The sequence below is a fragment of the Prunus avium genome, chromosome 3 (assembly GCF_965620075.1).
Source record: "Prunus avium chromosome 3, drPruAviu1.hap1.1, whole genome shotgun sequence".
NCBI lineage: Eukaryota > Viridiplantae > Streptophyta > Magnoliopsida > Rosales > Rosaceae > Prunus > Prunus avium.
Window position 1 is genome coordinate 2,696,344 of NC_142286.1, and position 19,175 is coordinate 2,715,518.

At 44.4% G+C, this 19,175-nt stretch overlaps 1 pseudogene; it reads left to right on the plus strand.

Annotated features, from left to right (window-relative positions):
• Positions 1–118: 118 nt before the first annotated feature.
• LOC110764793 (ABC transporter B family member 19-like) lies at positions 119–4,912 on the plus strand (annotated as a pseudogene).
• Positions 4,913–19,175: the final 14,263 nt, after the last annotated feature.

The window sequence follows — 19,175 nt, forward strand, 5'->3', positions numbered from 1 at the left end:
TTACATCCTTTTTTGTTTGAGCACAAATACCATTGCCTCAGTAAATCTCTGCTTGAACCAAATAGTAGAAGTAAGACCAGGGAATTTGCTCTTAATATCTGGATACATTTTCATTCAGATGGGTTGTGTGGGTGCTCTCATCAATGGAGGGTCTCTTCCTTGGTACTCTTTATCTTTTTGGAGAGTTTGTGAACAAGATTGCTATAGAATCAATCAACATATGCTGACAAGACTCTGATGATGAAGGATGTAGAGACGTGTATGTACAGATATTTTACACAAGAAAAGATAGATCATACTCGTATACATGTTTTATTTTTTATGTTAAGATCATTAAGGCATTTTCCTTACTGTTGGTAACTTATTTCTTACCACTGTTTTTGAATACTTTGTAGGTTATATTTGGTTTTGGATTAATACTGAAAGCTGATTTCTTTTGAATTTAATTTCAGATATTCATGTACATGACTGGACTAGCTGCAATAGTGGTAGTTGGAGCATACATCATGAACCTTTTTCCCCTTTGTTTCCTTTTCAATTCTTTTGTTTTTCCATTGTGTTGAAGTGTTTGTAACATATGGAATTTTGTCAAAGCCCATATGAATATATACCAACAGTATTTTTTATCACTAAATTGCAGAGATCACTTGCTGGAGAATGGTGGGAGAGAGAATCTGCTCAAAGAATGAGAAGAGAATATCTAAGAGCAGTTCTATGGCAAGACATTAGCTTTTTCGATACATAAGTTGCTGCCGGTGATATTATGCAATTTCCAGTGATGTTGCTCAAATCCAAGAAGTTATGGGAGAGAAGGTCTACTATTTGCTTTTATCAATTTGCCTTGAATAATTTTTACGATTGCGTAGAAATTAGTCATTATTGTTCTGTTCTTGTATTGACAATCAGCTACCATTGATACATTTTGAACTTTCTATATAACTGCAGATAGCACATTTCATTCACCATATATGCATTTTCTTATGAGGATACACAGTTGGATTTCTAAGGTCATGGAAAATATCTCTAGTCGTCTTCTCAGTCATACCACTGATGATGTTCTGTGGTCTTGTTTACAAGGCTGTTTATGTTGGCCTAACTACAAAAGAAGAGGTAAAAGCAATAGATAATGGCATAACCAAGCATATTACAAACTCAACCTTAATTTTTATCAACACATTATCATCTTTTTTATTCTTTTCTGGTGCATTATTCAAAGGTTTCTTATAGGAAGGCCGGTAGTGTAGCTGAGCAAGCTATCAGTTCAATCAGAACAGTATTTTCCTTTGTTGCTGAGGATAATTTGGCTGAAAGATACGCTGATCTATTGGCCGATTTGGTGCCTTTCGGAGCAAGGATTGGCTTTGCTAAGGGTGCAGGAGTGGGAGTTATCCATCTGGTTACTTACTCAACATGGGCATTGGCTTTCTGGTATGGTGGTGTTTTGTGTTGTGAAAATGGACAAACACTTTCACTCACTCCCCTAATGATCTTGTTGTTGATGGACTTTGTGACACACACAAGGATGGATGAATCACACACACACACACTTGAGAAACAAACCAAGCACAAAGTGACACAAGTATTTTAGAGGTTCAGCAATTGCCTACATCCTCTTGGTGATCCCCTTGAGAAATTCACTAATGAAAGAATAAGTTACAACTTTGGTTTACAAAGAAACCCCCTTAGAACTCTATTCTCTCCCAAGCTCTCTTTTCTCTCTCACCCCTTGCTCAACACTTTGATACACTTGTGAACACTCTCACAACTCTTGGTGTTTCCCCCCTTTGGTGTCTAGACTACTCAAGACTCAACTCAGCTCTCTCTTGAACTGATTGCCCTCTCTCTCTTCCTCCCTTGGTGAGATAACCTCCCTTTGAACACAATAGCTCCCAGCTACTTGACAACTTTGAGATTAACCACACAATTGCTGTCTTGCTTCCTCTTCCCTTTAATACACAAGCCTTTGGACTTCAGAAGAGACTCCTTCTTTCCTCCCACGTTCTGCCCTTGGTTACCTAACATGGACCACAACTTGGGCAGACCAAAGGCTAGGCATTGATAGCTGCAACTTCAGCCACCCTATCTAGAGCTATAGGGTAGGTACTCTTTGAAACAAGTCAACTATCCTCATTCAATGGTGCTCCAGCTTTTCCAGCACCTTGCTAGACCTCCTAGAACCCATAACACACCTTAGAGTCCCGAGGGATTAGGTAGGGAACCAATACATGTGAAGGCCTCTTGAAAAACGCGTGGAAGAAAACAGCGCTTTTCGCGACTTCCAGCTTCTCCTCCAGACTTCGAATCTGCTTCAAACGACCGGTCGCAAATACCCAGCGACCGGTCGCTTCCTCCTTCACTTGCATACTTAATGTGAGCCATTTTTCCAACATTTTGGTTGCAAGGGGAGAGATAACTGGAGTTGCTGCCATTTCTTGTTTCTTTGGTGTCAATGTTGGGGGAAGGTAATAAGCGGTCTTTGTGGTGGTTAACAAATTTCAGAAACTTTTGTGCAAAGAGATATAAACTAATAGTACATGACCTTTTCTATTTTCTTGACACATTTTACATGTGACTAAATTTTCATAGGGGCTTGGCATTGTCCCTGTCATACTTTGCTCAGTTTTCACAAGGCATGGTAGCAGCAGGCCGGGTTTTTGAAATTACAGATAGAGTTCCAGATATAGATCCCTACAGCTCAGTTGGCAGGACCTGCCAAAGGCTCGAGGAAGGATTGAATTTAAAGGCATTTCTTTCTCATACCCGTCTCGTCTTAATGCTCCAATTCTTCATTCTCTTAATCTGGTTATTCCATCTTGAAAGACACTAGCACTTGTTGGTTCTTGCGGAGGTGGAAAGTCCACCATTTTTGCTCTTATAGAGAGGTTCTATGACCCTAACCAAGGTATCATAAGCTTATGGTTTAACAATATAAAAAAGCAATTTATGATAAGTTGGAATAACTTTAGTTCCTGCTCTAATTTTGTTTTCAAATGTTTGTTTTGCAGGTATAATTAAATTAGATGGTCATGATTTAAGGACACTGCAGGTCAAGTGGCTAAGAGATCAGATAGGTATGGTTGGCCAGGAGCCAGTGCTCTTTGCCACAAGCATATTAGAAAATGTATTGATGGGAAAGGAGAATGCCACCAAGAAGGAAGCAATTTCTGCCTGCATTGCTGCCAATGCTCACAGCTTCATGTCTGGCCTTCCACAAGGCTATGAAACTCAGGTTCAGTTACAAAAACATTCTCACTGTTCTCTTGATGGGGAGATCCTTAGTATACTGACGGGAATATTGTTTAGAATATGCATGGCAACGTTCTATTGTGAGATATCTAGCATGTTATGTTTTCAAACTGTGAATTTGGACCATACATTCAAACAAGAATTCACCTAATCAATCATCCAGACTGACAGAGAGAAAAACATGTACCGGGTTTGTCTGGCAGGAGAATGTTTATACACGTGCATTCAATTACACACATGTAAATGTTTATATCAATGGTTATGTACTCACGGTCTAATGCTTATTCATTTCCAATGTCATTTTGCAGGTTGGAGACAGAGGAGCACTTCTTTCAGGAGGTCAGAAACAAAGAATCGCATTGGCTCGAGCTATGATCAAAGAACCCAGAATCCTTCTCTTGGATGAACGTACCATTGCCTTAGACCCTGAATCTGAGTCTGTAGTCCAACAGGCTATTGACAAGATCTCCTCAGGCCGAACAGCGATTGTAATTGCTCACAGGCTATCAACAGTAAGAAATTCTCATACCATTGTTGTTCTTGACTCTGGCTCTGTTGTTGAGATTGGCAATCACCTCCAGCTCATGGAAAAATCTGGGGCCTACTATAGCCTTGTTGAGGTTGCTGCTGATGGAGTAACAAAACCTTTGTCAAAACAAAATGAAACTAAAAAAGGCACTCAGCTTTTGGTGCCTGATAAATCAATTCATGATGAATCCAGATCAAAATCTACCCAAGGGAAAACCCAAATAGAGGAGAAAGAGGTCCAAAAACCAAAACCAAGAAAAGTTCTACCTTCAGATATATGGTTGTTACTGAGACCAGAGCTTCCAATGCTTTTATTTGGATTAATCTTTGTTATGCATGCAGGTGCAATTTTGTCTATTTTCCCTTTTATTCTCGGCGTAGCCCTTGAAATATATTTTGGTAGACCCATCAAAGATTAAAAGAAAAGTTGAACCCCTTTGTTTAGTACTTGTTGGACTTGGCTTTGGGAACATAGTCTTTATGACAGGACAGCAAGGCTTGTGTGGCTGGCTGGAACAAAAATCACAATGAGAGTGAGAAATCTGTTATTTCGTTTCATGCTAAAACAAGAACCTGGTTGGTTTGATTCTGAAGAAAACTCCAGAGCAGTCCTGGTCTCACGGCTCTCAATTGATTCTGTTAGTTTTCGATCGGTCCACATTGATCAATTATCAGTCTTGTTAATGGGTTTGAGTTCAGGTATGGTGGGACTTGGTCTATGTTTTTACCTTGAGTGTAGGCTAACTATTTTGGCTGCTGCTCTCACTCCTTTGACTCTTGGTGCAAGTTACTTTAGCTTGATCATAAATTTAGGATCAAAACTTGACAACGAAGCTTATGCCAAAGCTAGCAATATCGCCTCTGGTGCAGTTTCAAACACAAGGACAGTCACAACATTTTCTGCTCAAGAGCAGTTGGTTAAGTCCTTTGAAAAAGCTTTATCAGGTCCAACGAGCAAATCGGTGAGAAGGTCACAACTCATGGGACTAGCACTGGGGTTCTCTCAAGGTGTTATGTATGGAGCATACACCTTAACTCTGTTGTTTGGTGCTTACTTATATAAGGCCTGCATATTGCCAATTGAAGGTTTTCTTCATGTAACTCCTTTGACTTAGAGTTTGTTGTATGTGGGGAAATATTTGAGTCCTAACCGTTTTATTCTTAGAGTGAAAAAATCAAAGTGGCCGAAAGCTGCCATGGTTTCCTAATGAATCTTGAAGAGCTCTAGGTTCTAGAAATCCAACTCTACTTTGCATTCCCAGCTACAGTTTCCATGCGTCCATTTCATATCTTCCTATACTGCTGGCATATATATCATACACACACACACACACCACATTCTTTGGATTGTACTGGCTAAACAGAAAGCCCACTGTGTTTTCCAATAACCATCTATCTTTCAGTTTTAAAATGTGTGGATTTAAATTACCTTAGAATCATATGAGTTACCTTCATCAAAATGTTGACCTTATGCATTCTTGTCGAAACAGCAGGTAGTTTGCAAATCTTAGCACAATACTTCAACAAATTATCCTGTTTGATATATATATTTTTCAATTAAATATGCACATATGCTATGAACTTGGTGAATTGTTTTCTTTTTATCCTATTGGAAAAAAAAAAAAGTAAAGCTGAATTTTCAAATTGACTACCCTATGCAGTTCAGGCATTATGAATGTGGGAGCAAATTTCCTCCCACGGGAATATTCGCCTAAAGATTCCTTCGTCTTCTCCGCACCTCTCTCTCCCTGCAAAACAGATCGGTGTAAAAGGACCACACCCAGGGGGTGTTGGCCAAAGGCCCTCCGATGCCTAAGTTAGGATGGGTGTTTCAAGGAAAACCGGGTGGCCGGAGCCGTGTGTGGAGGCCGGAGCTTTGTGTGTGAGAGAGAGAAAGAAGATGGTGGCTAGGGTTTGTGAAGGATAATTTCTGCAGAGTTTCAGAAGGAATTTAGACGTACCTTAACCCTTGTGTGTAGCTAGGTATTTATAGGAGCCTCGGAGGCTAGGGTTTCAGAGGAATAATTCTGTAGATGGAAAGGAATTATTCCTCCCCGATTAGGTGAGATTTGATTAATTAGGGATTTGATTTATCTGATTTAAATCAAATCCCTAATTAGGGTAGGAATCAAATCAATCCCCATTTTAATTAGGTAATTGCCAATTTAATTGGGTAACTCCCAATTAAATTGAGTAACTCCCAATTAGGTCAAATAATCCCCAAATGGAAGGAATTATTTGACCTAGGGTGATTTAATTCGGTTCCCACAAATGCCCCCCAGCTTCTGCATGGCACGTGGTGGCATGTAGGAGATGTGAATTATCTGTTGGGCTGTCCAGCTGTAACTGGGCTTCCTTCTTGGATTTGGGCTCCTGAGTTGAGGAGGTATTTGACTTGCCAATTGGACTTTGGCTTGGGCAGTCTAGCTGTAGATCTGCCCACGATGAAGTCGCAGTCTCACGATCAAGGAATATGTCTCCACAGCCAAAGCAGCCGAGACCTTCTTCTGCCACGAGCAAGTCTTCCTCAAGGAGGGTCTCGTCTGCTGAGAATGTCCTTATGGGAGTTGCTCCTGCCTCGTTTGCTAGGATCAAGCGCCTCGTTAGCGTGAATAGTAAGCCTGTCAATAGCATACAGGAGGTTCGGGATATTCTGCTCAAGTCTCCGGTTGAACTGCCCAAAACCAGTGATCTGCCTTATAAAGAGGCTGCATAGAAGCAAGGTTTGGGTTGCCTGCACTGATCCGGGGATCAAACTGAGAAGACTGTGCCTCTGTTCAGCAGTCACGACTCGTCTGCAAAGCCACGAACAGTCAAGCGCGGAGCTGACTCAATGTTGCAAGTTGTAGCCAAGAGAGATAAAAAGTCGTCTGCTCGAGCAAAAAGTCCATCAGTTGCGCAAACTACCGATCCAGGAGTCGGTGAGAGCTCTGCTGGTCAAGTTTGACACTCATGTTGAAGCCACGGAGGCATCCAAGCATGAAAATTGCTGCTAATGCATACAAGCTGGGATACTTGGACTGCAGGAACGGTGCTCCTCCTTGTTGCCCTCTCGAACATGAAGATGGTGAGCAGCTCTATCTTGACTTGCCCCCTGCTCAAAGTGAGCAGCTCAATGCTGTGGATGTAGAAGCAGTTGAAGAGCAGGTAGCTGATGAAGTTGCAATGTAGGAAGACGAAGCCAAAGGTGGCCCGGCTGATGAGATTAGGGCAGATGCGGAGGAGGAGGCAGCTGGGGCTGTTGAGCAGATGATGCCGGTTGAGTAGAATCAGGTTCATTTCTTGTTGAACTTGACTGGTTGGCAGCTTTGTAATAGAATTTTCAGTTGTCTTTCAAACTTCAATTCTCATTGTATCTCGTAAGTGTATGTCCGGAGGCATAGCGCTTGAAAGAGACTCCATTGAATTTGTACTCGAGAAGTAGCTTGCCTACAATGGAGGTAAGGCTTGTAGCCTGTGTGTGCATGTCGGGGACATAGCGCTTGAAAAAGGCTCCATTGAGTTTGTGCTTCGAGGAGCAGCTTGTCTGCAATGGAGGTGGGGCTTGTCGCCTGCGAGTGTATGTTGGTGACATAACACTCGAAAAGTGCTCCATTGAGTTCGTGCTTCGAGGAGCAGCTTGTCTGCAATGGAGGTGGGGCTTGTCGCCTGCGAGCATATGTCGGGGACATAATACTCAAAAAATGCTCCATTAAGTTCGTGCTTCGAGGAGCAGCTTGTCTGCAATGGAGGTTCCATTGAGTTCGTGCTTCGAGGAGCAGCTTGTCTGCAATGGAGGTGGGGCTTGTCGCCTGCGAGCGTATGTCGGGGACATAACACTCAAAAAATGCTCCATTGAGTTCGTGCTTCGAGGAGCAGCTTGTCTGCAATGGAGGTGAGGCTTGTCGCCTGCGAGCATATGTCGGGGACATAACACTCAAAAAATGCTCCATTGAGTTCGTGCTTCGAGGAGCAGCTTGTCTGCAATGGAGGTGGAGCTTGTCGCCTGCGAGCATATGTCGGGGACATAATACTCCAAAAATGCTCCATTGAGTTCGTGCTTCGAGGAGCAGCTTGTCTGCAATGGAGGTAAGGCTTGTAGCCTGTGTGCGCATGTCGGGGACATAGCGCTTGAAAAAGGCTCCATGAAGTTTGTACTCGAGAAGTAGCTTGCCTTCAGTGGAGGTAAGGCTTGTCGCCTGTGGGCGTACGTCGGGGACATAGCACTTGAAAAAGGGGCTCCATGAAGTTTGTACTCGAGAAGTAGCTTGCCTTCAGTGGAGGTGAGGCTTGTCGCCTGCTAGTGTATGTCGGGGACATAGCGCTAAAAAAGGTCTCCATGAAGTTTATACTCGAGAAGTAGCTTGCCTTCAATGGAGGTGAGGCTTGTCGCCTGCTAGCGTATGTCGGGGACATAGCGCTAAAAAAGGTCTCCATGAAGTTTGTACTCGAGAAGTAGCTTGCCTTCAGTGGAGGTGAGGCTTGTCGCCTGCTAGCGTATGTCGGGGACATAGCGCTAAAAAAGGACTCCATGAAGTTTGTACTCGAGAAGTAGCTTGCCTTCAGTGGAGGTGAGGCTTGTCGCCTGCTAGCGTATGTCGGGGACATAGCGCTAAAAAAGGTCTCCATGAAGTTTGTACTCGAGAAGTAGCTTGCCTTCAGTGGAGGTAAGGCTTGTCGCCTGTGGGCGTATGTCGGGGACATAGCGCTTAAAAAAGGCTCCATGAAGTTTGTACTCGAGAAGTAGCTTGCCTTCAGTGGAGGTAATGGAGGCTCGTCGCCTGCTTGGAGTCGAGCTGGTCAGCTGCAACTCGAACAATGGCCTTCTTGTTGTAGTAAGATGCCAACTGCTATTGGGAAGCTCGAACAATGGCCTTCTTGTTGTAGTAAGATGTGAGCTACTGTTGGTAAGTTGCAACTCGAACAATGGCCAATTCTCGTTCTTCTTTGAGCAAATCAAGGTTGACTTTCATCTGCTTGCAGTTTTGGTCAAGACTGCCCACCTCAATGCTCATGGAAGGGACTGTGATGTGTGGGGGGATGATTGCTTCTGTCCCCTAGGCTAGGGAAAATGGTGTCTCGCCGGTTGACCTCCTTTTGGTTGTGTGATAAGCCCATAGAACTCCTAGCAGCTCGTCGACCCATTTTCCTTATGCGCCTTCGAGTCTTTTCTTCAGGCAGTCAAACACGATCTTGTTGGATGCCTCTACTTGGCCATTTCTTTGGGGGTATCTGGGAGTTGACAGGTGCTGCTTGATGCCATACTTCGCAAGGACTGTGGTGATCTGTCTGCCCATGAACTGAGTACCATTGTCGGTGACTATTGACTGCGGGCATCCGAATTGGTAGATGATGTTCTTCCAAATAAACCGTTCGACATTAGCTTCCTTGGTAGAGGATAAAGCCTCGGCCTCGATCCACTTGGTGAAGTAATCCGTGGCAACGATCATCATCTCCTTGTTGGCAGGTGATGTCGGCATAGGTCCCACCAAGTTGATGGCCCATTGCATGAAAGGCCATGGACTGTTCTGCGGATGGTATTCCTCAGCTGGCAAGCCAGGGATCGGCTTATATCGTTGGCACCGATCACATCTTTGAGCATACTCTGTGGAGTCTTGGCGCATGGTAGGCCAGAAGTAGCCTATGCTGAGAGCTTTCTGGGCAAGCGATCTGCCCCCAGCGTGATTTCCACATTCGCCGTCGTGTATTTTGCAAAGAACCTCGAGCGTCTGCGGGTACTTGATGCAAGTAAGGTGAGGGCCGGAGTATGATCTGCGAACAAGCATGTCACCTTTCATGTAGTACCTCGCAGCCTTCTGTTTGATTTTCCGAGCCTCGGACTTATCCTTAGGTAAGTTTTCGTTAACCAGGTAGTCAATGATGGGGTCTTGCCAGCTAGGATCCTCGTCGATCTGCATCAAGTTTGGCTGTTCTGCCTCTTCTATGCTTGGCTGGTCAAGGTGCTCGACCGGGATAGAGCGCCTGAACTGGGTATCAAGCGCTAATCCTAAGCTCGCCAGTGCGTCTGCGTGCGCGTTCTCTGCTCGAGGCACTTGTTGGATGGTGAAGGTAGGAAAAGCCTTCAACAGCTCTTGGACTTTGTCAAGGTACAAGATCATCCTTGGGTGCTTCGCCATGTATTCTCCTGAGGCTTGATTTATGATCAGCTGGGAATCTGAGTAAATGGCCAGCTTCTTGATTGACAGCTCCTTTGCCAAGCGCAAGCCAGCGAGCAATGCCTCGTATTCTGCCTCGTTGTTTGAGGCTGGGAAGCCAAGCGTGATAACTTGCTCCAACAGGGTTCCATCCGGAGTGATGATGACGACACCTGCCCCAGCTCCTTTTTGGTTCGACGCTCCATCTACGCGCAACTGCCACATGTCTCTGGGTTGGTCAGGTTCATCGGAGGTCTTGTCTGCTCTCGAACTTTCCTTCTTTTTGCTGTCCAGCTTCTCTTCTTCAGCCGATGGCGTGAATTCTGCGACAAAGTCTGCCAAAGCTTGGGCTTTTATTGCAGTCTTCGGCCGGTAGAGGAGGTCGTATTGGCTTATCTCTATAGCCCACTTCATGAGTCGTTGAGACGCGTCAGGGCTGTGCAGGATTGACCTCAAAGGAAAGTCGGTCATGACGATGACTCGATGAGCTTGGTAGTAGGGTCGCAGCTTTCTCGCGGAAACTACAAGGGCCAAAATGAGCTTCTCCAATTTTGGGTAGCGAGTCTCAGCATCGAGAAGGGCTTTTGACGTGTAGAATACCGGATGTTGGGCCCCCAGTTCTTCTCGGATGAGAGCTGAGCTGACGGCTGAGTTGGACACCGCCAGGTACACGAACAAGTCTTCACCAGGAACTGGCTTCGAGAGCAGGGGAGGTGAAGTGAGGTAAGTCTTCAAATTCTGGAAAGCTTCTTCGCACTCCTCGTCCCATTTATCTCTTTGCCCCTTCTTTAAAGCCTTGAAGAATGGTCTGCACTTGTCGGTGGATCTCGAGAGGAATCGGTTGAGGGCCGCTGCTCTGCCCGTCAGACTTTGTATTTCCTTTACTGTTGAAGGTGACTTCATCTCGAGAATGGCCTTGATTTGGCGTGGGTGCGCCTCGATACCTCGTTGAGTTACTAGGTATCCTAGGAATCAACCGGACGATACACCGAACGTGCACTTACTTGGATTCAACTTCATGCGATACTGGCGGAGCAGGCTGAACGCCTCAGTGAGGTTCTTGATGTGGTCTGCTCGCTTAGGGGCTTTGACCAGCATGTCATCCACGTAGACTTCCATGGTCTTGCCGATTTGCTCCTTGAAAATTTTATTCACGAGCCTTTGGTAGGTTGCTCCGGCGTTCTTCAGCCCAAAAGGCATGACCTTGTAGCAGTAGGTCCCTCTTTCTATGATGAAAGAGGTCTTCGCCTTGTCATCTTCGTACATTAGGATTTGATTATAGCCGGAGTAGGCGTCCATGAAGCTGAGCAGCTGATTGCCGGAAGTTGAATCCACGAGCTGATCAATTCTTGGCAATGGGAAGTTGTCTTTTGGGCAAGCTTTGTTGAGGTCGGTGTAGTCGACACAAACTCTCCATTTGCCCTTTTCCTGCTTTGCCACCAGTACAACGTTGGCCAGCCATTCTGAGTAGGAGACCTCTTCAATGAAGCCGGCAGCTAAAAGGTTATCGATCTCGGCTTCGATGATCGCAACTCGCTCGGGAACGAAATTGCGTCTCTTCTGCACCACGGGTTTGCTGACAGGGTTGACATGGAGTCGGTGGCAGATGATGTTCGGGTCGATGCCAGGCATGTCAGATGGCGACCATGCGAACATGTCTTTGTTCTTTTGGAGGAAGGTGGTCAACTCCACCTTCTCGTCTAGGCTTAGGCGCGAGCCGATCCGCGCTTTTTTGTCTGGCTGGTCAGGATCGAGGGGTACTAACTCAACGTCTTCCTCAGGCTTCCAACCTTGTTCAAGGGAGCCTTCCGGGCGGATTCCCTTGTCTCGATCCGTCTTGTCTGGATTTTGGCGCGAGCCGATCTGCGCTTCTTTGTCTGGCGGGCCAGGATCAGGGGGTACTAACTCAACGTCATCCTCAGGCTTCCAACCCTTTTCAGGGGAGTCTTCCGGGCGGATTCCCTCGCCTTGATCCTGGCTCCTTAATTGCTATTTTGAGGTAGCAACTCCCTTCCCGCTCGGGCTTGCTTGTCTGCTGGGAGTGTTTCCTGCCTCGTCAGTAGCTTGCATTACTGGTGTGAACTGCAGATGTTTGCTCTTCTTGAGCCCTTGTGCTGTGCATCTCCTTGCCATGGCTTGGTCACTGTTGATCTGCCCGATACCGCCTCCAGGGATGGGGAAGCGGATCTTCTGGTGTAGAGCAGATGTGATGGCTTCGATCTTGTTGATCCATGGTCGGCCCAAAATCCCGTTGTAGGGAGAGACCTCGTCGATGACCATGAAGGTTTGCGAGCAGACCACTGGGGGTGAGCGGACGTCTAGGTCAATTGTCCCAACAGTGATTGACGTGGCCCCATTGAAGCCGGTGAGTGATCTGGCAAGTTTGCTGATCTTGGGCTCCAATCCCATCTGTTGGATAACAGATAGTTGCAGGATATTGGCTGCGCTGCCCTTGTCCACGTGAACTCGCTCGATCACAGCTTGTTCAATTTGGATGCAGATTACTAGGGCGTCATTGTGCGACAGATCAAGCCCGATCAAGTCCTTCTTCTGAAAGCCGATGATGGGTGTATCTGCAATGACTGGTACGCCCGTTGTGACTTGGGAGACATAAGTCGCCTGTGCGATCTTCCTCTTGCGCTCCTTGGTGGTCAGCCCGGACTCCTGGGAGTCAGCTAAAATGGTGTTGATCCGTATGACCTTTTGGGGAGGTTCCTTGGCAGCCGCATCACGATCCTAGATCTGCTGGATGGCCTTCTTTGCAACGAATTCTGTGCAATAGCCGTCTCTGACCAGCTCCTAAAGGTGCCTTTTCCAGGCGTTGCAGTTGTTTGTGTAATGACCATGCTCCCCATGGAATGCGCAGTACTTACTGGCATCCCTCTTAGACGGGTCTCCCCTCAGGGGCGGCGGTCTCCTCACCCACGACTTGTCCTTCACTTGTGCCAGGATCTGGTGGATTGGGATAGTGAACTCAGTGAAGGTTCCTGTTTCCGAGCCTCCCTCTTGGGGCCGCGATCTGCGCTTGTCTCGGGCTTTGTTCTCAAACTTGTTACTCTTTTGGCTCGCCTGCTTGGGCGGGTGATCAGCCTGCTTGCTGGCTTTCTTCGTAGCAATACGATCATCATCCCAAAGTGCGTAGCGCTCTGCCGTCGCGAAGACCTCTGCCAAGGTTTGGCTTGGAGTTATGGCCAGCTCACGATACAGCTCATGTTCGGTTGGCAAGCCCTTCTTGAAAGCTGAGGATGCAACTTGGTCATTGCATCCTATGATGTTCGCCTTCTCAGCTTTGAACCATCTGAGGTAGTCTCGAAGAGACTCATTTGGTTTCTTGTGCAGGTTGAACAAGTGGTCTGCATGCTTTCTGACCGTCTTGTAGGAGGTGTACTCTTTCGTGAAGATGTGGGCGAACTCCTTGAAGTTGCCTATTGACGCGGACGGTAGAGTGTGGAACCAGTCTTGAGCTGCTCCTCGCAAAGTCATCGCGAACACTTTGCACATCAGGGCGTCGTCTGCCTTGTACAGGATCATGGCACTCTTAAAGTGCCTCAAATGGCCCTCAGGGTCGGAGTCTCCCTTGAACGGAGTGATGGATGGCGTTGTGAACCGCTTTGGCGGTGGAGCTCGTTCCACTTCCTCGGTAAAGGGTGAGCAGTCGACTCGATCAATTTCCTTGTGCAGGGCCTCATCCGTGCTTCCTTTAAGTTGGAGACTTTGGAGTCGGTCATTCACCAACTTCTCAACATCTTCTTCCCGCAGGGCTGGTGGTTCGAGTCGATGTCTTCGGTGTCTCGAGCGCCGCTGGTTAACTTCCTCCTCGGTTCCCAAGGGTCGATCCTCTTGGTTGTTCTGCCCGTGGGGCAGATTAGGAGATTGAGCTTGTGAGGAGTCCTCTACGGCTTGTTGCCGTGTGTTGGTCCTCGAGCGGGCTGGTGAGCGTCGATTGTTGCGCTCGTCACGCGATCGTTCACGAACTCGAGCTCCTTGTGAGCCCAGCCTGGATTGGTTACTTCCTTGTGGGCCTAAGCGGGCGTGGACATTGGACTGTGGGCCCAAGCGGGCATGGACATTGGACTATGGGCCCAGCCTTTCGCGTACATTGGTCCTTGGACCTAACCTCGAACGGATCGTCGACCGGCTCAGAGTACGACTTGCAAATGTCTGCGTCTCATCAGCACGATCTCGTTCTCTCCCCTGCCCGTTTGCCTGACCGGCTTGGGACCTCTCGAACTGCTCGCTGACATGCTCGTGCGTCCTCCTCTCCTCGTCACGGGATCCAAGGTTAGGGCCTTGGTTCAAGTTGATTTGCCTGAGTAGCTGGCCAATCAGGTTGTTCTGATCGTCGACTCTTTGTGTAAGTTGATCAACCCGTGAGTTAAGGTCCACCTGACCAGAGGTGTGCATTGGGCCCAATGGCACGTGGGCTAGGGCTCCATTAGACGAGTACACAGGTGCATACGTCAAGTGTGGTGGCAGAGGAGGGAGAGGATGGATCTGTTCCAAGACAGGGGAGGCGTCAAAGTAGCCGTAGGGCTGTGCGGCAAGTCCGGCAGTTGAGCGGTGTGGCTGCTGCTGTGTTCCGACAGTAGGAGGGCGCTGCAGGGCAGCTCCGGCCGCTGGCGCTTGCAGCTGCAAGGCTGTGCAGGTCACAGGACCACGTGGTGGCTGTTCTGCAATTCCAGCAGCTGTCTGCGGCGGCTGTTCTGCAATTCCGGCAGTTGGAGGTGGCTGCGAAGCACTTGGAGGCGGACGCAAGGCGTTGGCAGCCACGATTCCGTGAGGTTGCAGAGAGGCTTCCACCACGAAACCATGAGACGGGCCCGTCGTGGTGGTGTTACTCTTCTAACGTCTTGTATCGACCATGGTTGATTGGAAAAAGTTGTGGAAAATGAATTTGGAGCACACTTTGAGTATAATTTCGCGCTCTCAATGAAAGCACCAATTTGTGGGAGCAAATTTCCTCCCACGGGAATATTCGCCTAAAGATTCCTTCGTCTTCTCCGCACCTCTCTCTCCCTGCAAAACAGATCGGTGTAAAAGGACCACACCCGGGGGGTGTTGGCCAAAGGCCCTCCGATGCCTAAGTTAGGATGGGTGTTTCAAGGTAAACCGGGTGGCCGGAGCCGTGTGTGGAGGCCGGAGCTTTGTGTGAGAGAGAGAGAAAGAAGATGGTGGCTAGGGTTTGTGAAGGATAATTTCTGCAGAGTTTCAGTAGGAATTTAGACGTACCTTAACCTTTGTGTGTAGCTAGGTATTTATAGGAGCCTCGGAGGCTAGGGTTTCAGAGGAATAATTCTGTAGATGGAAAGGAATTATTCCTCCCCGATTAGGTGAGATTTGATTAATTAGGGATTTGATTTATCTGATTTAAATCAAATCCCTAATTAGGGTAGGAATCAAATCAATCCCCATTTTAATTAGGTAATTGCCAATTTAATTGGGTAACTCCCAATTAAATTGAGTAACTCCCAATTAGGTCAAATAATCCCCAAATGGAAGGAATTATTTGACCTAGGGTGATTTAATTCGGTTCCCACAATGAAGCTCTATCCCAGCACCTCCAATGAACTTTAAACTGAGGGAGGATCATTTGTCAGGAAGCTCATTGAAAGGTGATTCTCTATTAACGTTTTCTTGTTTTGTAATTTCTTTTACTTTTCTTGGTTGAAAACAAGTAAACAATTTACTTGTATTAGACTCACAAAATATTACAACAAGACAACTCTCAAAGGAAGGACAAACTCTTACAAGCACTCTTTCTCACTTTACTCACACTTCTCACAAGGAATACTTAACTCTATAGCTTATTGACACTCTTCGCTTCTTGAGACTCTTCACTTCTTGATTGGTTGATTATACAATGCATGGCTTCATGCCTATTTATAGTTGTTTCTAGCCGACTTTGCCAAGTTCCACCGACTTGGGACTTCTTCTCCTAGCCACATATTGTTTGTTCTCTAGATAATTCTCCAAGCTTCAATCTGCCAACTTGCTTAGCCACTCCACTGACTTGGGCTTTTATACCTCAGCTATTACTTTTGTTTTCTCCTAGATTGATATATATTATAAATTCTATATATTTCTAGTGGTATTATCACCTTGTTGTTTACACTTCTGGTGCTTCTAGAACATTGTAGAGATTGCTCCTCAAAATGGGCTGAGCTGGGGTTGATACTTTAACACTAGGAAACAAAATTTCTGGTGTGGTAGCAACTTTTTGGCTGATGAACTTGAAGCCGTGAAGAGCTAAAAAAACATTCCATTTTATCCTGGACAGCTTCGTTCACCAGTCAGAATGGGTTATCAAGTTTTCTTTGGCCATGTGACAGTCTTTTAGGATGGCAAGAAGGAAATGCTTATGTCTGTTTATGGAATTTGCTTAGAATCTTTCTTACAGTCCGAAGTAAGGGGAGTGAGTCAAAGCTGAGATAATCACCACTTAGAGAATACCACATAGCAGTGCTTGGATCATCTCTTCAAGGTAGGTTTAAAGAATGATCGTATTATAAGATGGGTGGTGCTAGAGGCACCAACTTTGGGCACCAACTCTCTAATAGAGGTGGAGCCCGCCAATACAACGGGTCCCACGCTCAATTAGAGAGTTGGTGCCTCTAGCATTTTCCTTATAAGATACGAACAATTGAGTAGGCACGACGCAGCCATCTATATAAGATCTATGATGGGATTATGTATACGTCGGATTCACGAGGCTTTGTCATTTAGTTAGCTATATACGTAGTAGTGTTGAAATATGGTGTATGTTCTATGTAACAATGAGTCGATCAGTTATTGGCGTAATGTAATAGTGATTTTGGTAGTTCCAGAGGCATTCTTTTTCTTGTTCATGTGGTTGGCCTTTGGGTGATGTATATCTCAACTTTGTTACAATCACCATTGTTGACAGTGTTTAAGAAGAGTGTTGTGATTATGCGGAATAATAGCTTGTAAGACACGACCATTTTTGTGTTGTTGCCGTCTCCCCACTGTCATTTTACCTTTGTAGGGAGACTCTACTCGTCTCCAGCTAGCATATTCTGCCTAATATAGATATTTGAATTACCTTTTTAAAGGCATTTCTGTTTTCTCTTACAGTGTGTTTGGATGAGGAAATTTAAAAATACAAAGGATTTCATAAATGACGGAAATTAATGTTCTAGAATTTGTAAAGTTTCTTGTTTGGGTGACGGATTTAAAACACAGAATTTAACCTTTATTTGTAAAGTTATCTTTTTAAAAACTCAATTTCTCTTGGGATTTTAGAATTGACGACTTTTAGATGGAATTTAAAGTTGGGATTTATGATCTCCAAATTCCATGTTTTTTCCCACGCGGAATTTCTAAATTTCTATGTTTTTTTATCCAAACACGGGAATTAGTTCATGTCAATTTAGAAATTCCGACTTTTGTCAAAATCCCAAGTTTATTTCCCTCATCCAAACGCATTGAACTTTAAAATTTTGAAATAAACTTTGAACTTTAATTATGAGAAAATCCCAAGTTTATTTCCCTCATCCAAACGCATTGAACTTTAAAATTTTGAAATAAACTTTGAACTTTAATTATGGGATGAACTCAGATTTGAAAGCTAGCAACTTATATGCAATTATTATCTGCTAAAAGAAACTAAATATTGGATGATATTGCTGCTCAAGTTATGTTTATAAATTTTTTTTGTAGTTCAAAGGTTTAGATTATTTAGTGGGAGATTGTGGCTCTAGCTGTTAAGTCCGAGACCCCAAGTCCGAATCCTCTCTATTTAATAATTTTGTGTGTGTAGGATTATGTATTATGATGTGTTCATTTGTTTGCTCGGTCAAAATAGAGATTTTCTTACATACACTGCCAATGTGCCAAGTTTCGAATTGAACTTGAGATCACTAGTTTGCAAGTCAAGGTTCTTTTTCACCGAACTGGACCCAATTACTCGGTCAAACTTTATTCAGCTGGTAGTGATGGGATTCATACAGAAACCGACCAACAATGGAAATAACAATTTGTAAATCATGAGCTAATGACAGTTGGAGGAGAAACTTTGTTACAAGTTGTGATTGATGACATATGAAAGAGGGAACCAAAGAAAGACTGTTCGGTTTGTAGCTTTGTTTGCAGTTGAGAAAACATCAACAAAGCAACCGACCAAGAACGTCAGTCAGATTACAACAGACAATACATGTCATTAGGGTTTTCCTATTTTTAATTTTTAAAAGTCAATAAATAAATAAATCCCCCTATTTTTAGTCGCTTAACAACCTCCTCAATATATCAGCCGGATTTGGCCTGCATGATGTTATCAAGTACGAAATGAGGCTCCATGACATAATAGATGATGTTTTCTTAGCTAGATACTAACGAAGTGCTTGTCCAGTTATAATCGTACAATTTGTTATATATGTAAAAGACAAATATCAAATCCAAAATGATTGGTTAAAAGAAAGAAAAGAAAATCAACTGGAAAAAAAAATTGAGATATTTAGTCATATACCTATTCTTAGCACTAAAATTATAAATAAATCTTACACAATTTAATTTCTATAAACAAACCTTAAAAATGATAGCTGACTCTATTGAATTTAATTTGATTATTAAATTACTTTGATGCCCTATTGAGTGTTTTGGGTTTTTTTATGATGTTTTGGGGTTGAGTTTGTTTTAAGAAATCAATGGCAGTTTTGTAATTTAAAATAAGTTAAAAGTCTTTTTGTTATATTGTAAATGAGTTTTGGGTGTGTTTCTAAAGTCTATTTCATATAGAATTTTTTCATAATTTGGGCTCCTATATTTGATATAATAGTGAATCTTCCAAAAAAATTTGATAAGGCAGCACTTGCATTTTTGTACTTTGATTTCATGTTACTGAGAGTAGTTCATTCCAACCTAGCTATGATGTTTTCCTCAACAAAAGAAGAGTAGATTAGAGGATTTCTACATGACATTTCATTTATGCCAATGTGTTAATTAACATTTGATCAAAATACTTCCTCGTTCATAAGAGTTGAACTCGGAGTTATAATAAAATAATCAAAAGAAAACTGTGTGTCACTAAACTCTAGATAAACTATTAACGTGCGCAGTAAATTTTTAATAAATAAACCATTAACATGTGCTGTAAATTTTTAAACCTTCAAAATAGAAAACAATGGAAAACACTGATCTATCTTTACAAGAATTTAAATATTGGTCCATATAAGATGAAAAATGGCATATTGATTTCACTAAAAACGGACGGATTCAACGAAGTCTTTGACTGCTTAATAAAAACCAACAAGA